Source organism: Hemibagrus wyckioides, linkage group LG01 (assembly GCF_019097595.1).
Source record: "Hemibagrus wyckioides isolate EC202008001 linkage group LG01, SWU_Hwy_1.0, whole genome shotgun sequence".
Classification (NCBI taxonomy): domain Eukaryota; kingdom Metazoa; phylum Chordata; class Actinopteri; order Siluriformes; family Bagridae; genus Hemibagrus; species Hemibagrus wyckioides.
In genome coordinates this window covers 21,776,175-21,790,309 of record NC_080710.1, presented here as the reverse complement: position 1 = coordinate 21,790,309, position 14,135 = coordinate 21,776,175, and positions in this window count along the sequence as shown.

Below are 14,135 nucleotides of genomic sequence, written 5' to 3'. Positions count from 1 at the left end.
GATCATCAAAAAACAGGCATATCACCAGTATTTATCCACTGCAGCTTTCCTGTTTACATATTATACCCTAACTCTGCCCCATAACAAGAAGTCCAGAATATGGCATAAAGTCTATCATCAAAACATTTATGCAGACTCAGGGAAACAAAAGCTATAATATCACCTGAAAAAAGGGTATTGCAATGGAATTAGCATTTCTATTATAGGAAAAGGAGCATATCTTGAACATAAGTCAATCACTCAATTCCAGCCAATCTAATAACCACAGAGTCATGATGAAGTATGGCTTATTGCTTGCTTCCGCAGATGCATCTAATTTTGTACATATAACCAGTGTGTACTTGACTCTCCTGAACAGCTCAGTGAAAGTGTACTGAATCTAGATCTCACTTCACCTGGGATTGCAGAGACTTTTTTCAGCCTTCTGAATATTTTAAACCCTGCAAAAAAAGTAAACTTAAAAAATGCTAAGGTTACAGCATATGTATATATATATATTGTGTACCACAAACTGTTTTCAGAAGACTGTCATCATGGGAATTAACTTATATCACAACACTTCCTGGCCACCTGTGGCTGCTCAGATTAACAAGGACTGATTAAGAAGATATCCTATCCTATCCATTGGCCATATTTCAAATGTGATCAGCTAGAGCTGTCAATAAGCCTAAGTGGATCACACAGTGAAGAAAAGGAGATAAGAAAAGCTGAACATTTCTTGCATTTCTTAATGGCAGCTACTTTGAAGGTGGTTCTGAATCATGCTTTTGCTGTTCGGTTATGTCTATCTGTCAGTGCGTCATACATCTTCGTGAACTCGTCTGAAGAAGCTTCAGTGCAACATGCTAATTCAGCAGCTGCAGAAATTTCCATACTGCTTTGTTGCATATCCACACCAGATCATTTATCACGTTTTTGTTGTGTAGATGGATCTGAATTTGTATGCTCATGTTTACATTAAGCAATTATTTTGAACTGTACAACACAAAAATAATTTGCTACACTGTAAATTCAAGAATTTGATCACAGCATTTCATCACGTTCGTAAAAAAACGCTCTGTTTTATAAACTATGATGCTAATCAGCTTATAGAGGACATGCAGGGGTTTAATGTATAAACAGGACATGCAAGGGTTTAAAGTATAAAGAATAATCATAGCTTATAGCTGACTGTCAAGTGTAAAGTAGTGTTCCTGCTATAACGGCATTGCACAGATTTAATATAATAGTCACATAGTGTATAATAAGATATTAAAAGATAATATCAAAGTAATAATTATAAAAATAAGAATAATGTTCTCGTCAAATCCTTTGAAAGAAACATTTCATAGGTAAATGTATGTGAAATATGAGGTAAATGATAGCCCTTACAGTCTTTTACTTTTCAGAAGTTCGTTTAAAAGCATATTATGAAGTAATTGCTATGAATTCATCACCAACTGCAGTGAAACTAATGGTGAAGGTATTGAGGAATAGAAATCTGAACCTTCTGACCTGCTCTGTAAGTTACAGAGAAGGCAGTACAAATAAAGAATTTAACTACACTATATTGCCAAAGGTTTTGGGACGTCTGCCTTTACATGCACATGAGTTTTAATGACATCCCATTCTTAATCCGTAGTGTTTAATATGGAGTTGGCCTGCCCTTTGCAGCTGTAACGGCTTCAACTCTTCTGGGAAGGCTTTCCACAAGGTTTAGGAGTGTGTTTATGGGAATTTTTGACCATTCCTCTAGAAGCACATTTGTGAGGACAGGCACTGATGTTGGATGAGCAGGTCTGGCTTGCAGTCTCCGCTGTAATTCATCCCACTGGTGTTCTATCAGGTTGAGGTCAGGACTCAACCAGTCAAGTTCCTCCACACCAAACTCACTCATCCATGTCTTTATGGACCTTGCTTTGTGCACTGGTGCACAGTCATGGTGGAACAGGAAGGGGTCATCCCCAAACTGTTCCCACAAAGTTGTTAGCATGAAATTGTCTAAAATGCTGAGTTGCTGTTGTTCCCAATTGCTTCCACTTTGTTATAATACCACTAACTGGTGACCTTGGAATTTTTAGTAGTAGAAATTTCACGAATGGACTTATTGCACAAGTGGTAACCTATCACAGTACCACACTTGAATTCTGCTTCAGGGGTGTCCCAAAACCTTTGGCAATCTTGTGTATATTGCTGTTAAATTTAGATATAGATAAAGATAGAAGGTTTGGGTGTTCTTGTGCATTGTTGAGCATTTGAGTTGATTTTTCTACAGCACAATAATCCATATCACACTGTATCTTTACAAGTTATCTTTCAAATGATGTTAAAATCTGAGAAGATTCACCTCATGTGTGAGCAGCAGAATCTGCCAGAAAATGAGGCAGAAAGCTGGCATTTCCACAACAGTAATTACATTAATTTCCCGATTCTTTCCTGACAGGATCAGGCCAGATAGAGAAAGCCGTATGATATCTCACTGATAACAGGGTGGTGATTGAGAAGGCTCTTGATGAAGTGTGGCAGCTCAATCATGTACTGCATTGGCCATAGTAAACACACACGCTACCTCTACTCTTCAAATCAAGCCTTGATGTATCAGTTTAGACTGCTTCATTTACTTCTTATGTGTTTACTTGCTGTCTGATTGCTTTTAGTTATGTCTGAACAATGATCCATCCCTCATTTGACTTTCATTGAACAAAACATTTTAACTGTCTCTTTTACTCCCTGCAGTGCATCAATATAATTTTCTTAAAATGAGACATTTGCTGTGAGATTTGGGTAAAGCACACACAGAGCAACAGGTGGCATGCACTGGAGCTATTTTTTCTCTAACCTGCAGCCTGCTGAGTGTCTTCTCCTGGGCTCAGTTGCCATGAACACTGCTGTGTGTCGTCTGGTGCAGTGTTGACCGCTGGAAAAAGGTTAGCCAATGACGTCTTAAGGCGTTTAACAGCTGCCAGACGCCGCTACTCAAAACAACCACCAGCTGCTCAGGCTGTGTTGTTGTGATGTGACTCCTGGTGATTAATCTCACACAAAAAGCCTCAGGTTCAATTGCATTTAGTTTCACAAACGTTTCAGTCAACTTCATTTACTTGATAATTAGGATTTCTTTCAATCATTTATTATATTACGTTATAAAATGTGTTATGTTGGTTATTATATTGTACATTCATTTTTGAAAAGCTTATTAGTGATAAAATGGGTGAGAGCTCAACATCTGGCTGGAATTTGTCTATTTGTTTCCAGCAGTGTAATGCATAAAATCATATGGATACAGATCAAGAGCTGCAGTTAATGTTCCCATCAAACATCAGAATGAGGAAAACGTGATCTCAGGGACCGGGGGATGGTGTTTGATGCCAAAGACTGGTCGGTTTGAGTAACTCTGAAACTGCTAATATCATAGGTTTTTAATGTACAACCATCCATCTCTAAGCCAATAGAAAGGTATAAATAAAGAAAGAAACCTTCAATGAGCAACAGTTCTGCAGGTGGGAACACCTTATTTATTTGTGTCTGTACACTGGTTGGCGCTATTGTATATTATCAACATTTACATTATTTACTGTCCAGTGTCACCCAAATAAGGATGGGTTCTGAGCCTGGTTCCTCTCAAGGTTTGAGATTGATCATCTCCTCATAATATCTCAGGGAGTTTTTCCTTGCCAATGTTGCCTCAGGCTTGCTCATTAGGGATAAATGTTAGGGATAAATAGTAACTTCAAACTTCTATGTTTCTATACTTCTGTAAAGCTGCTTTGAGACAATTGTCCACTGTTAAAAGCGCTATACAAAAAAATTGAATTGAATTGAATATATACTGTATGTCCTGTCCTGTATTGTATGGTGTGTCTGCACTGTCTTGTCTTGCACTAGCTTGCACACTACGCACTTTATGTATCTAGGACAACTTATTCTTTAGTCCTTAGCTCTGTGTTGTTATATGTAGCACCACGGACCTGAAGAAAAGTTTCATTTCAATGTGTACATCAGCTATATACACTATATTGCCAAAAGTATTCGCTCGCCTGCCTTGACTCGCTTATGAACTTAAGTGACATCCCATTCCTAATCCATAGGGTTCAATATGACGTCGGTCCACCCTTTGCAGCTATAACAGCTTCAACTCTTCTGGGAAGGCTGTCCACAAGGTTTAGGAGTGTGTTTATGGGAATTTTTGACCATTCTTCCAGAAGCACATTTGTGAGGTCACACACTGATGTTGGACGAGAAGGCCTGGCTCTCAGTCTCCGCTCTAATTCATCCCAAAGGTGTTCTATCGGGTTGAGGTCAGGACTCTGTGCAGGCCAGTCAAGTTCATCCACACCAGACTCTGTCATCCATGTCTTTATGGACCTTGCTTTGTGCACTGGTGCACAGTCATGTTGGAAGAGGAAGGGGCCAGCTCCAAACTGTTCCCACAAAGTTGGGAGCATGGAATTGTCCAAAATGTCTTGGTATGCTGAAGCATTCAGAGTTCCTTTCACTGGAACTAAGGGGCCAAGCCCAGCTCCTGAAAAACAACCCCACACCATAATCCCCCCTCCACCAAACTTTACACTTGGCACAATGCAGTCAGACAAGTACCGTTCTCCTGGCAACCGCCAAACCCAGACTCGTCCATCAGATTGCCAGATGGAGAAGCGCGATTCGTCACTCCAGAGAACGCGTCTCCACTGCTCTAGAGTCCAGTGGCGGCGTGCTTTACACCACTGCATCCGACGCTTTGCATTGCACTTGGTGATGTATGGCTTGGATGCAGCTGCTCGGCCATGGAAACCCATTCCATGAAGCTCTCTGCGGACTGTTCTTGAGCTAATCTGAAGGCCACATGAAGTTTGGAGGTCTGTAGCGATTGACTCTGCAGAAAGTCGGCGACCTCTTCGCACTATGCGCCTCAGCATCCGCTGACCCCGCTCCGTCAGTTTACGTGGCCTACCACTTCGTGGCTGAGTTGCTGTCGTTCCCAAACACTTCCACGTTCTTATAATACAGCTGACAGTTGACTGTGGAATATTTAGGAGCGAGGAAATTTCACGACTGGATTTGTTGCACAGGTGGCATCCTATCACAGTTCCACGCTGGAATTCACTGAGCTCCTGAGAGCGACCCATTCTTTCACAAATGTTTGTAAAAACAGTCTGCATGCCTAGGTGCTTGATTTTATACATCTGTGGCCATGGAAGTGATTGGAACACCTGATTCTGATTATTTGGATGGGTGAGCGAATACTTTTGGCAATATAGTGTATGGCTGAAATGATAATGAAAGCTTCTTGACTTGAATGAGGAAGAACAGAGGAGAATAGCCTCTTTTTTTTGGTTTGAGCTGACAGAAAGTCTATATTAACTCAAAATAACTACTCTCACAATCATGTTAAGCAGAAAAGCAGAACGTGTAACATTGTGAACCCTGAAGCAAATTGACTCCAAAAGCAGAAGACTACATTGGGTTCCACTCTTTTCAGCACAGGCTCCCAGAAACTGGGCAGTTGAAGATTAAACTTACAGAACTGCCATTCACTGCATTTTTGTTTTTCACATCATCCTGTGCCCATGAGGGATTTCAGCAGTTAATGAACTCCTCTGGCATCAACAAACCATGCTATGGTCCATGTTACGTCAGATTTTTCACCATTCTGATGATCTGAAGCTGTTCATGTATATCTGCATGCACTGTGCCACTGTCTCATGACTGGCTGATTGGATAATTGCATGAACGTGCAGGTGTTTCTAATAAAGTGGGCAGTAAGTGATAATATTTGGGGAGGCAGAGTGGTGAAGTGTCTCTCTGCTTCAACCTGGTGCTCAGTCCTGAGCTCTTTTGTTTATTGTCTATATGAGGTTTCTCATGTTCTCCCTGTATCCACATGGGTTTCCTCAGACATTTCTTTACTATCCACATAAACCATTATTTTATTCTTTCTAGCAGAAGTGTGGATCAGCATCGGGAACTATTTGACCTCATCAGCTTGGACTGGATTGAAACAAATTGGAGAAAAAAAAAGAAAAGAAAAAATTGCATATTTTTCTGACATCCTTCTGCACAATGCATCCAGTTATTATAATCATCATTATCACAATCTGCCCACAGAGGCTGTAATCGTCTTCCACCTAAATCTACACTAAATTAGCCTCACAGTTTTGCAGACTATCATTTCAAGCCACAGGGAGACACTACAGTAGTTTGATTATTTGCCTATTAAAAACAACTTCCTATTGTTCACAGTTTTAAGGGAAATCATGTGAACTAAATTAGGGTAACTGAGAAGAATGTGGGATGTGAACATTACAGTAAATGAAATACCTGTAAGTCCTGAGTATTTTTGTGCACATGTCTACTGGAGAGGTATGTGCAATAAAATAATTTGTTTACTCCAGGTTTTACTTTGTGTTGTGACTACACAGATTGATCAGTATGGACAAAATCAGTACGGTCAACATCGGAAGCTAAAAATGCAGTTAATATTTAAAGAAACAAAAATCAACTGCAGTCATAGTCACTAATCAAATCTGTAAGGGCACTTGTAGAGAGCAATTCCATTTGAGCATATGGACTATAATTAATGTTGTATGTGTGTGTGTGTGTGTGTGTGTGTGTGGTGTGTGTGTGTGTCTCCCCGCCTTTGTCATGATTGTGTTTGCAGTACTTAATTGTATGTCTCTACTGATGTGCTTGTAAACACTTGATTCATCAAGCTGGAGAAGGTTGAGTAATTATATTTAACTCTACATTGATCTGCACCACTACAGCCACCTCATATGGGTTGTGCCTCAATTGTCTTCAAGGTTACACACCGCTGTGATGATCGAAGTACTCTTAAACTCTGCTCTGTCTATATACAATGGAGGACTGTGTAAGTGTGTGGGATTAACAGTTAGAACTTCTGTATCTTTGGTATTACTGTTGTCACTTGGGGAAGTAGACACAAGAGGCCTATTAGGATAACAGACTAGTGGCTCTTCTGCCGCTTGTCACTTTTACAAACTGAAAGCAGAAATGTTTGCTTAGTGCGATTTTTTTTTTTTTTTTTTTACTTATGACATTTATTCATTCACATAAACCCATGAAATCCTACAGAATTCTTCGTCATGACTTTGGAACAATACAACCTATTCTCACTACAAAATCTGCTCTAGTTATTTCCACATTGATTTCCTACTTCTTTGTTTTACTAAGTCGGTATATATTATCTACACTACAATGTATTCACATTCTTTCTGCTTGTCTGGTTCTACCCTCCTGGAGTCCTCTCATCTGTTCCTAAACCTCCTGAAGTACTCGCTGAGGTCACACCACTGGCTTCCAGTTGCAGGAAGAAATCAACCCTTCGCTTGTCATTCCAGGCATCAAAGAGCTTTGCACCAGATAATCCATGAACCATGGTTAAAAATTACACACTAGCACATCAACTTTATCTCCCATTAACATCAGGGAGACTAATGTTCTATCTGTTAGGTCTAAAAATGTGTGTAATAAGTGGTTAATTAAGACTTGTGTCTTTATTTCTTACACAAAGCACTAAATGGCTTTTACTTCAGATAATATCTAGAATAATGCTGGATTTTACAGTTGATTTAGTAAATATTTATTTATCTTGCTGAATAAGCTGAACTGATAAAAAAAAGCCAAAAAACATACATTTAGTCAAGATATGTTTGCTTTCTGTTTGTCTCTCTCTCTCTCTCTCTCTCTCTCTCTCTGTCTCTCTCTCTCTCTCTGTCACAGTCTCCCTTCATGTGTGTGGTTTTCTATTTTCCTGTGTTAATGGTAACACCCAAATTCCAATTGCCCTTTGGTCCTGCCTTCTCACAGCAATTTACTTTCTAAATAAAGGCTTCCATGTTGGGAAAGCTAAAAGGAAAAAAATAAAATAAAAGAGCCTTTCTCCCAAATCATACCAATACACTCTTGTAGAGAAAGATCTCTGTCTACTCTGCTGAAATAAAGACCAAATGAGAAACCTCAAGGCTGAAATCACCCTAGTGCCCCCAGGAGCTGTGATTCATTATTGATTTTTCTGGACAGGACCAGGGGCGTTTCTGGAGCTTTAAGGTAATGAGAGTCTCAGCCCTTCAGTGGCTTCACTTGATTTTTTTTTTCAAGCTGTCTAACATGCGCTAAAATGTTTTCAGATTGATGTCTTTATGGTTTATCCATGGCAAACCCTAATCTTGAAAATCAGGATTACCTGATGTCTCAGAACAACAGTGAATTTGCTGGGTTTCTATCTCTCCATCTGCAGGCTTCTGTCAGATGTTATGATGCTATGACAGTAAAAATACATTAATCAATTTTTTTTCTAAAGGGTGGCACGGTGGCTTAGTGGTTAGCACATTCGCCTCACACCTCCAGCTTCCTGGGTTTGAGTCCTGCTTACTGTGTGTGTGTGGAGTTTGCATGTTCTCCCTGCGCTTGGTGCCCTCTGGGTGCTCCGGTTTCCTCCCACAGTCCAAAGACATGCTTCTAGGCTGATTGGAGTCTCTAAATTGCCTGGGGTGTGTGTGTGCCCTGCGATGGGTTGGCACACCATCCAGGGTGTATCCTGCCTTGATGCCCAATGACTCCTGAGATCTCCCCGTGACCTGAGTATAGATTGGATAAGCAGTACAGACAATGAAAAAATAAATAAAATTTTCTATAAAGCAGAAATGGTTCAATTGTCTACATATTATCTGAAAAAGTCTAGTTCTTCCCTCCACAGGCCACATAATTATTAATAATCTTTTCTTCCGCTAATCTTTTCCACTGCCTGTGGAAAGCTGCTGTCTTGTCTGACTGCCTTGGCTGACTTATCTAAAATGAAAAAAAAAAAAAAACCCTAAAAACAAAAAATATTTTAAGAAAAAATAGACATTAAGGACATTTTTATTGTTAATATGTGATGGATTAACTTCATGTAATTTAGGATTGCACCTATTTATTTAAATTTTACCTAAATACTGCTTACTTTTTTTGGCAGGGAATCCCAAATTAGGTCCCACATGTGCAAAGTCACAATGTTCTCTGCTGTTTCATTCAATTATTTTACAAATTAATATTAGTAAAGTTTTAGTAGTAGTATTTTTGGTGCTATTATTTTGAAATCATATAAGGGGCACATTCAGACAAGATTCATTAAAATGTACAAAGCAATGCTCTGCACTGTACTTTTACACCTGGAAATGTACAGGCGTGGGAATAAGCATGTTACAATTAAAAAAAGGTTCAATAAGAATAATGGAAATGTGGATTTTCTTCATGCATTAAAATGACTGCCCCATTATTTTTCATTTCATTTAATTGTCTGTACCGCTTATCCGATCTATTCTCAGGCATCATCGGGCATCAAGGCAGGATACACCCTGGACGGAGTGCCAACCCATCGCAGGGCACACACACTCTCATTCACTCACGCAATCACACACTACGGTCAATTTAGAAACTCCAATCAGCCTAGAAGCATGTCCTGGGACTGTGGGAGGAAACCTGCCAAGCACACACAGTGAGCGGGAGCGAGACTCAAACCCAGGACGCTGGAGGTGTGAGGTGAACGTGCTAACCACTATTATGGTTATACCCCATTATTTCAGAACAATAATTTCAATGCATCATATTTCACAGCCATGACTAATCATCATGGCTCTGATCATACAATCACAATAAATGTAAGTATTTAAACAGACTTTTCCAGATGCAAGCTAACAAAACATATACTTTTACATATTCTTATGACCTCAATGTGCACATGAGGCTGCTCTGTTCCACAGTGTCTGATCTGAAGACAGAGTTTAAAATGTAATCGATTTAATAAACACAGTCTCCGTCCTGGGGACTTAAAAATGATCGATTGAAACATAATGAGTGGGGCTGCTGTCATTGGAAAGCTACAGAAGCTCTTTATAAAGGTCATAACGTGGCACGTGGAATCTTCAGCTTTCAGGCACTTCATAAGTGTAGACAATTTTTGTTTTATTGCCCAGTAATATCACATGACCAATGGTCTCTGGCTATCGACTCTATATCTGAAGCCTGCAGATAGACAGTGCACTGCTTTAGGGGAAAAAACGGGCACTTTAAACCAACATAAAGACAAGATGTCTGTCTATGGGATAAAAGCAAAGCATTTTTAGCTGAAACCCCCCCCCCAGGAAAACCAGACGCATTGTTCTGAAAAAGAAAGAGATCGCACTTTCAGACTATCAGATATTAAATAGAAAGACAACAGCAGTTGATAACAGAAACCTTGTGAGAGCTGTGAAAAAATCCAAAAACAACCGTCAGTGACATTACCGTCAATGTCTCCAGGGCAGGAGAATAAAAAGGTATAAAAATATTGAGGTCATACCAGACGGTGCAATGCACTCATAAGCAGTAGGATTTAGAAGACCAAATTGGAAATCACAAGGAATTACTGAGATGAACCACAAAAGTTCTGGAACCAAGAATAACCTCCAACAAAATGATTGACGCCAATGATTAGAGAAATAAAGGATCTGCACGTGATCCAAAACATAAGAGGTCATTGGTAAAGCACGGTGGAGGTAATGTCATGGCTTGGGCTTAATGGCTTCTGCTAGAACAGGCAATGATGTAACTCATGATGGTAGCAGCAGAATGACTTCAGACATCTACAGAAACAACCTGTCTGCCAATTTATAGAGAAATACATCTAATCTAATTTGGGAGGAATTTCATCATTTAGCAAGATAATGACCCAAAACACAGTGACAACACAACAAATGATTCTATCGAGGGAAAAAAGTGGAAGGTTTTAGACTGGCCTGGGAAAGCATCACAAAAGAAATCTGCAACAATATAGTGGCCAGTGGCTTCGGGCTTGATACAGATATTGCAAGCAAAGTAAAGTAACCAAATAATAAGTGTTGTTTACTTTTATTTGCTTTCTGTCTCTCCCTTCCTTTACTTTTGCTCACCTAAAAATGAGGTGGTCTGCCACCACAGGTTGGCATGTTCTAACATATCTAGCTGTAAATATCAGGAAACAAAAGCTGAAATTCTGATCATATCCATCTTAACATCCTTGTTTGGTATTATGGTGCTGGAGAAACTTCTGTATTGTCCCTTTGACTTTCATTTCAAATTTGTTATTTGACATATTTAAATATACAAGCAGATATAAGCATTTACGTAAGTCTCACATTACATGCTATAAGTCTGACAGAGCTATAGATTTTTTTAAGAATGGGGATTTTTTTTTTTTTTAATATGAAATTATCAGAGCAATTAAATACACGTTTTTTTTCTTTTAGGCTTTGCTGAGTGCTTTTCCAATCTATCCATGTTATCATTTAAGCCTGACAAGGATTTGCTGCAAAATAATGTCCGGTTCTGTCGAACATTCTACTTCTTGCACAACAAGCACTAAATGAAAGTTGATGCTTAGCTGGCATAATTGATGTCTGGGGGAGCGAATGCTGTGGGAGGAAAGAGAAGTAATTACAGACTCGTTTTCACCCTCCATCGCCTTCCCATTGTGTTCACTGTTTTCATTCACCTCTCAGCGCCTGTAAATTATAAATCCCATTCAGAATGCACCAGAGATTATCACCTTTAACAATCTCTGAAGATTTATGACCAGCATTAGAATGTGCGCAATAGCCTCTATAGAAATAGGAAAAGTGTTGTGATGTCTAACTGAAGGTCTATTTCCTTTTAAAATGGTTTAGCCTCTCATGGGTAGGCCAGCCTGTCTGAGAGGATAGGTTAACAGGGAAAAGTTAAACAACCCGAGATATCCTTCCATGCATATCCAGATTAAAAAGAGCAGCTCTGTAAACATCCAGCATTTGCAGCAGGCATGCAGCATATTTAATTTCCATTCAGCTCATAGTCGATGTGTTACTACAAGCTGATTTTCATTATTCATTCGGCATACGCTGAATTCAACAGGAGATATATATTTGCTAACATAATCAGTATACAGCATATGTCGGGTAATTGTTCAATCTAATTTATTAAATGAATATTTGTTATAAATTATGGTGACTTTTTTCTTAAGCAGTTACATTTCTGTTTATGGCATTTGGCAGATGAGCTTATCCACAGAGATTTACAAAAGTGCTCTGAAGTCTGTCAATGAATATATTGATACTGGTTCACAAGGTCACACACTAAGAATACCAGCAATCTAAAACTCTTTTGGGAAATGTAGCAAGAAAAGCCCACAGACAACAAACATATACAAATATTTAAAGGAAGAGGCATGTCTTTAGACGTGATTTGAGGACAAGTGATTCAGCTGTTCAGACATCTAGAGGAGGTTCATTCCACCACGTAGGTGACAGAACAGAGATGTCCTTGCAGACCTGTTAAGCAGTGCGTGAGGATCGGAGGGAGCATGGTGCAGTGCAGGGTGTGATAAGTGCTTTGAGGTGGGTGCTGGTCTTTTGGCTTTGTAGGCAAGCATTTTATATCTGATGCTGGCATAGTAATGCGGTGGTGTGGGAAAACGTAGCAGGGTTGAAAACAAGTCACGCAGCAGCATTCTGGATAATTTGCAGAGGTCGAATGGTGCTCAGAGGTAGACCTGGCAGAAACGACTTGCAGTAGTCTCAAAATGACAAAAGACTGAACAAGAGTGGCATGTGTAGATAGAAATGGACGAATCCTTCTGATATTGTAAAGGAGAAATCGAGATGAGTGTGTCAGATTAGCAATGTGAAAGGAGAAGTACAGTTGACTGATGGCTACTTGCTGTTGTACTAATTATATAGGGTTCATAACTTTAAAATGTTCACGACTTAAGTCCTTTTATAGAGGTAGGGGTTTAAGGTATTAAGGGCATAAATGCATAAATGGAAGCGTGAAGTGGGGGAATGGTGAGGGAGTAGTTCACCAGGCACTGTGTGTGGTCATGCATGAAATTATAACATTAAGTGTAAACACCATGGAGAAAGCTGAAATCACAACTCACTGAGCCACAAAGTGACTGCACTAAACTATGAACCGGAGAAGGTTTTACTATACCTCTCACTGGCTGTTTCATGAGGGCAATTTTAAGGCCAGACAGCAATGTGTAAAGCAATGCATTTTCAGTGTTTTTTGAATCATGGAAATAGTCACAATACTTTAAACCTCATCATTATCTTCTAAATCTTTAGTTTTGTTCCATTCAGGATGTATTCCCACCACACAGCCACATGACTCATGGGATAGGATCCAGAGCCACCATGAATCCACAACCCTTGATAGGTTTTTGTAATTATTTTTAAAAGACTGAAGATTTGGAATTAATTTATGCTGTAATTTATCATCATACAAGGAAAATGTATCCAAAAAGTCTGCAAAAAAAAAAAGTTGCTTTTCAATGTAATTTCTAAGAGATGGAACTCTCACATGTTTTTTCATCAATATTTATGTATTCATCAACATTTATATCTTTAAACACTTGGATTGTCAATTGGTAACACTTGAAGGATCATTGGAGTATAACATCTGCACATCTTCCATCATGACCTCACTCTTTCAAATATTCATAAAAGTGCCTAATTCTACAGATTCTCCCTCCCTCATCACCCCAAATGTCTGTAGAGTTAAGGACAAACTGAATTAGTTGCCCAAGGGATATCTGTACAAAGTATTCAATGAAAATAAAACCTTAAGGCCATCATAGTTTTCATACAAGTCGGTCTGTAAAGTTAACAGGGGGCATCTTTTAATGTACATGTACAAGTATGACACACATTAACATAAGTCAAAGACGCATAACGTGACAACTGACTGTAGGCTCCAAATTATTTGACAATAAGCAAACATATTTCAAGTCAGCAGTATGCACCCCATATGCCGTGTCAGCATATGCCCAGCTTTGTGTCACACAGTGGTGCACTGATAGAAGAGCAGCTCAGGCAAGCCATGCGTAAAAACTCAGAAGTAGACAGCTTTTTCTGCTGTTGGACATTGTGAATCGAACTGAGTTTGCCTGAATTTCCCATTATGAAACTGCACATTATAAATACATTTGGTGTTCACATTGTTTAGTTCATTTTTAAAGTACACCCGGTCATCATTATTAATTTTCTTCATGTCCGTCATGTTTGACATGGACCTCTAGGGTTGAGGGTGTGATTCCCACCTCTGCCTCTGTGTGTGTGTGAGAGAGAGAGAGAGAGAGTTTGCATCCCCCTAGTTATGTGATGAAGACT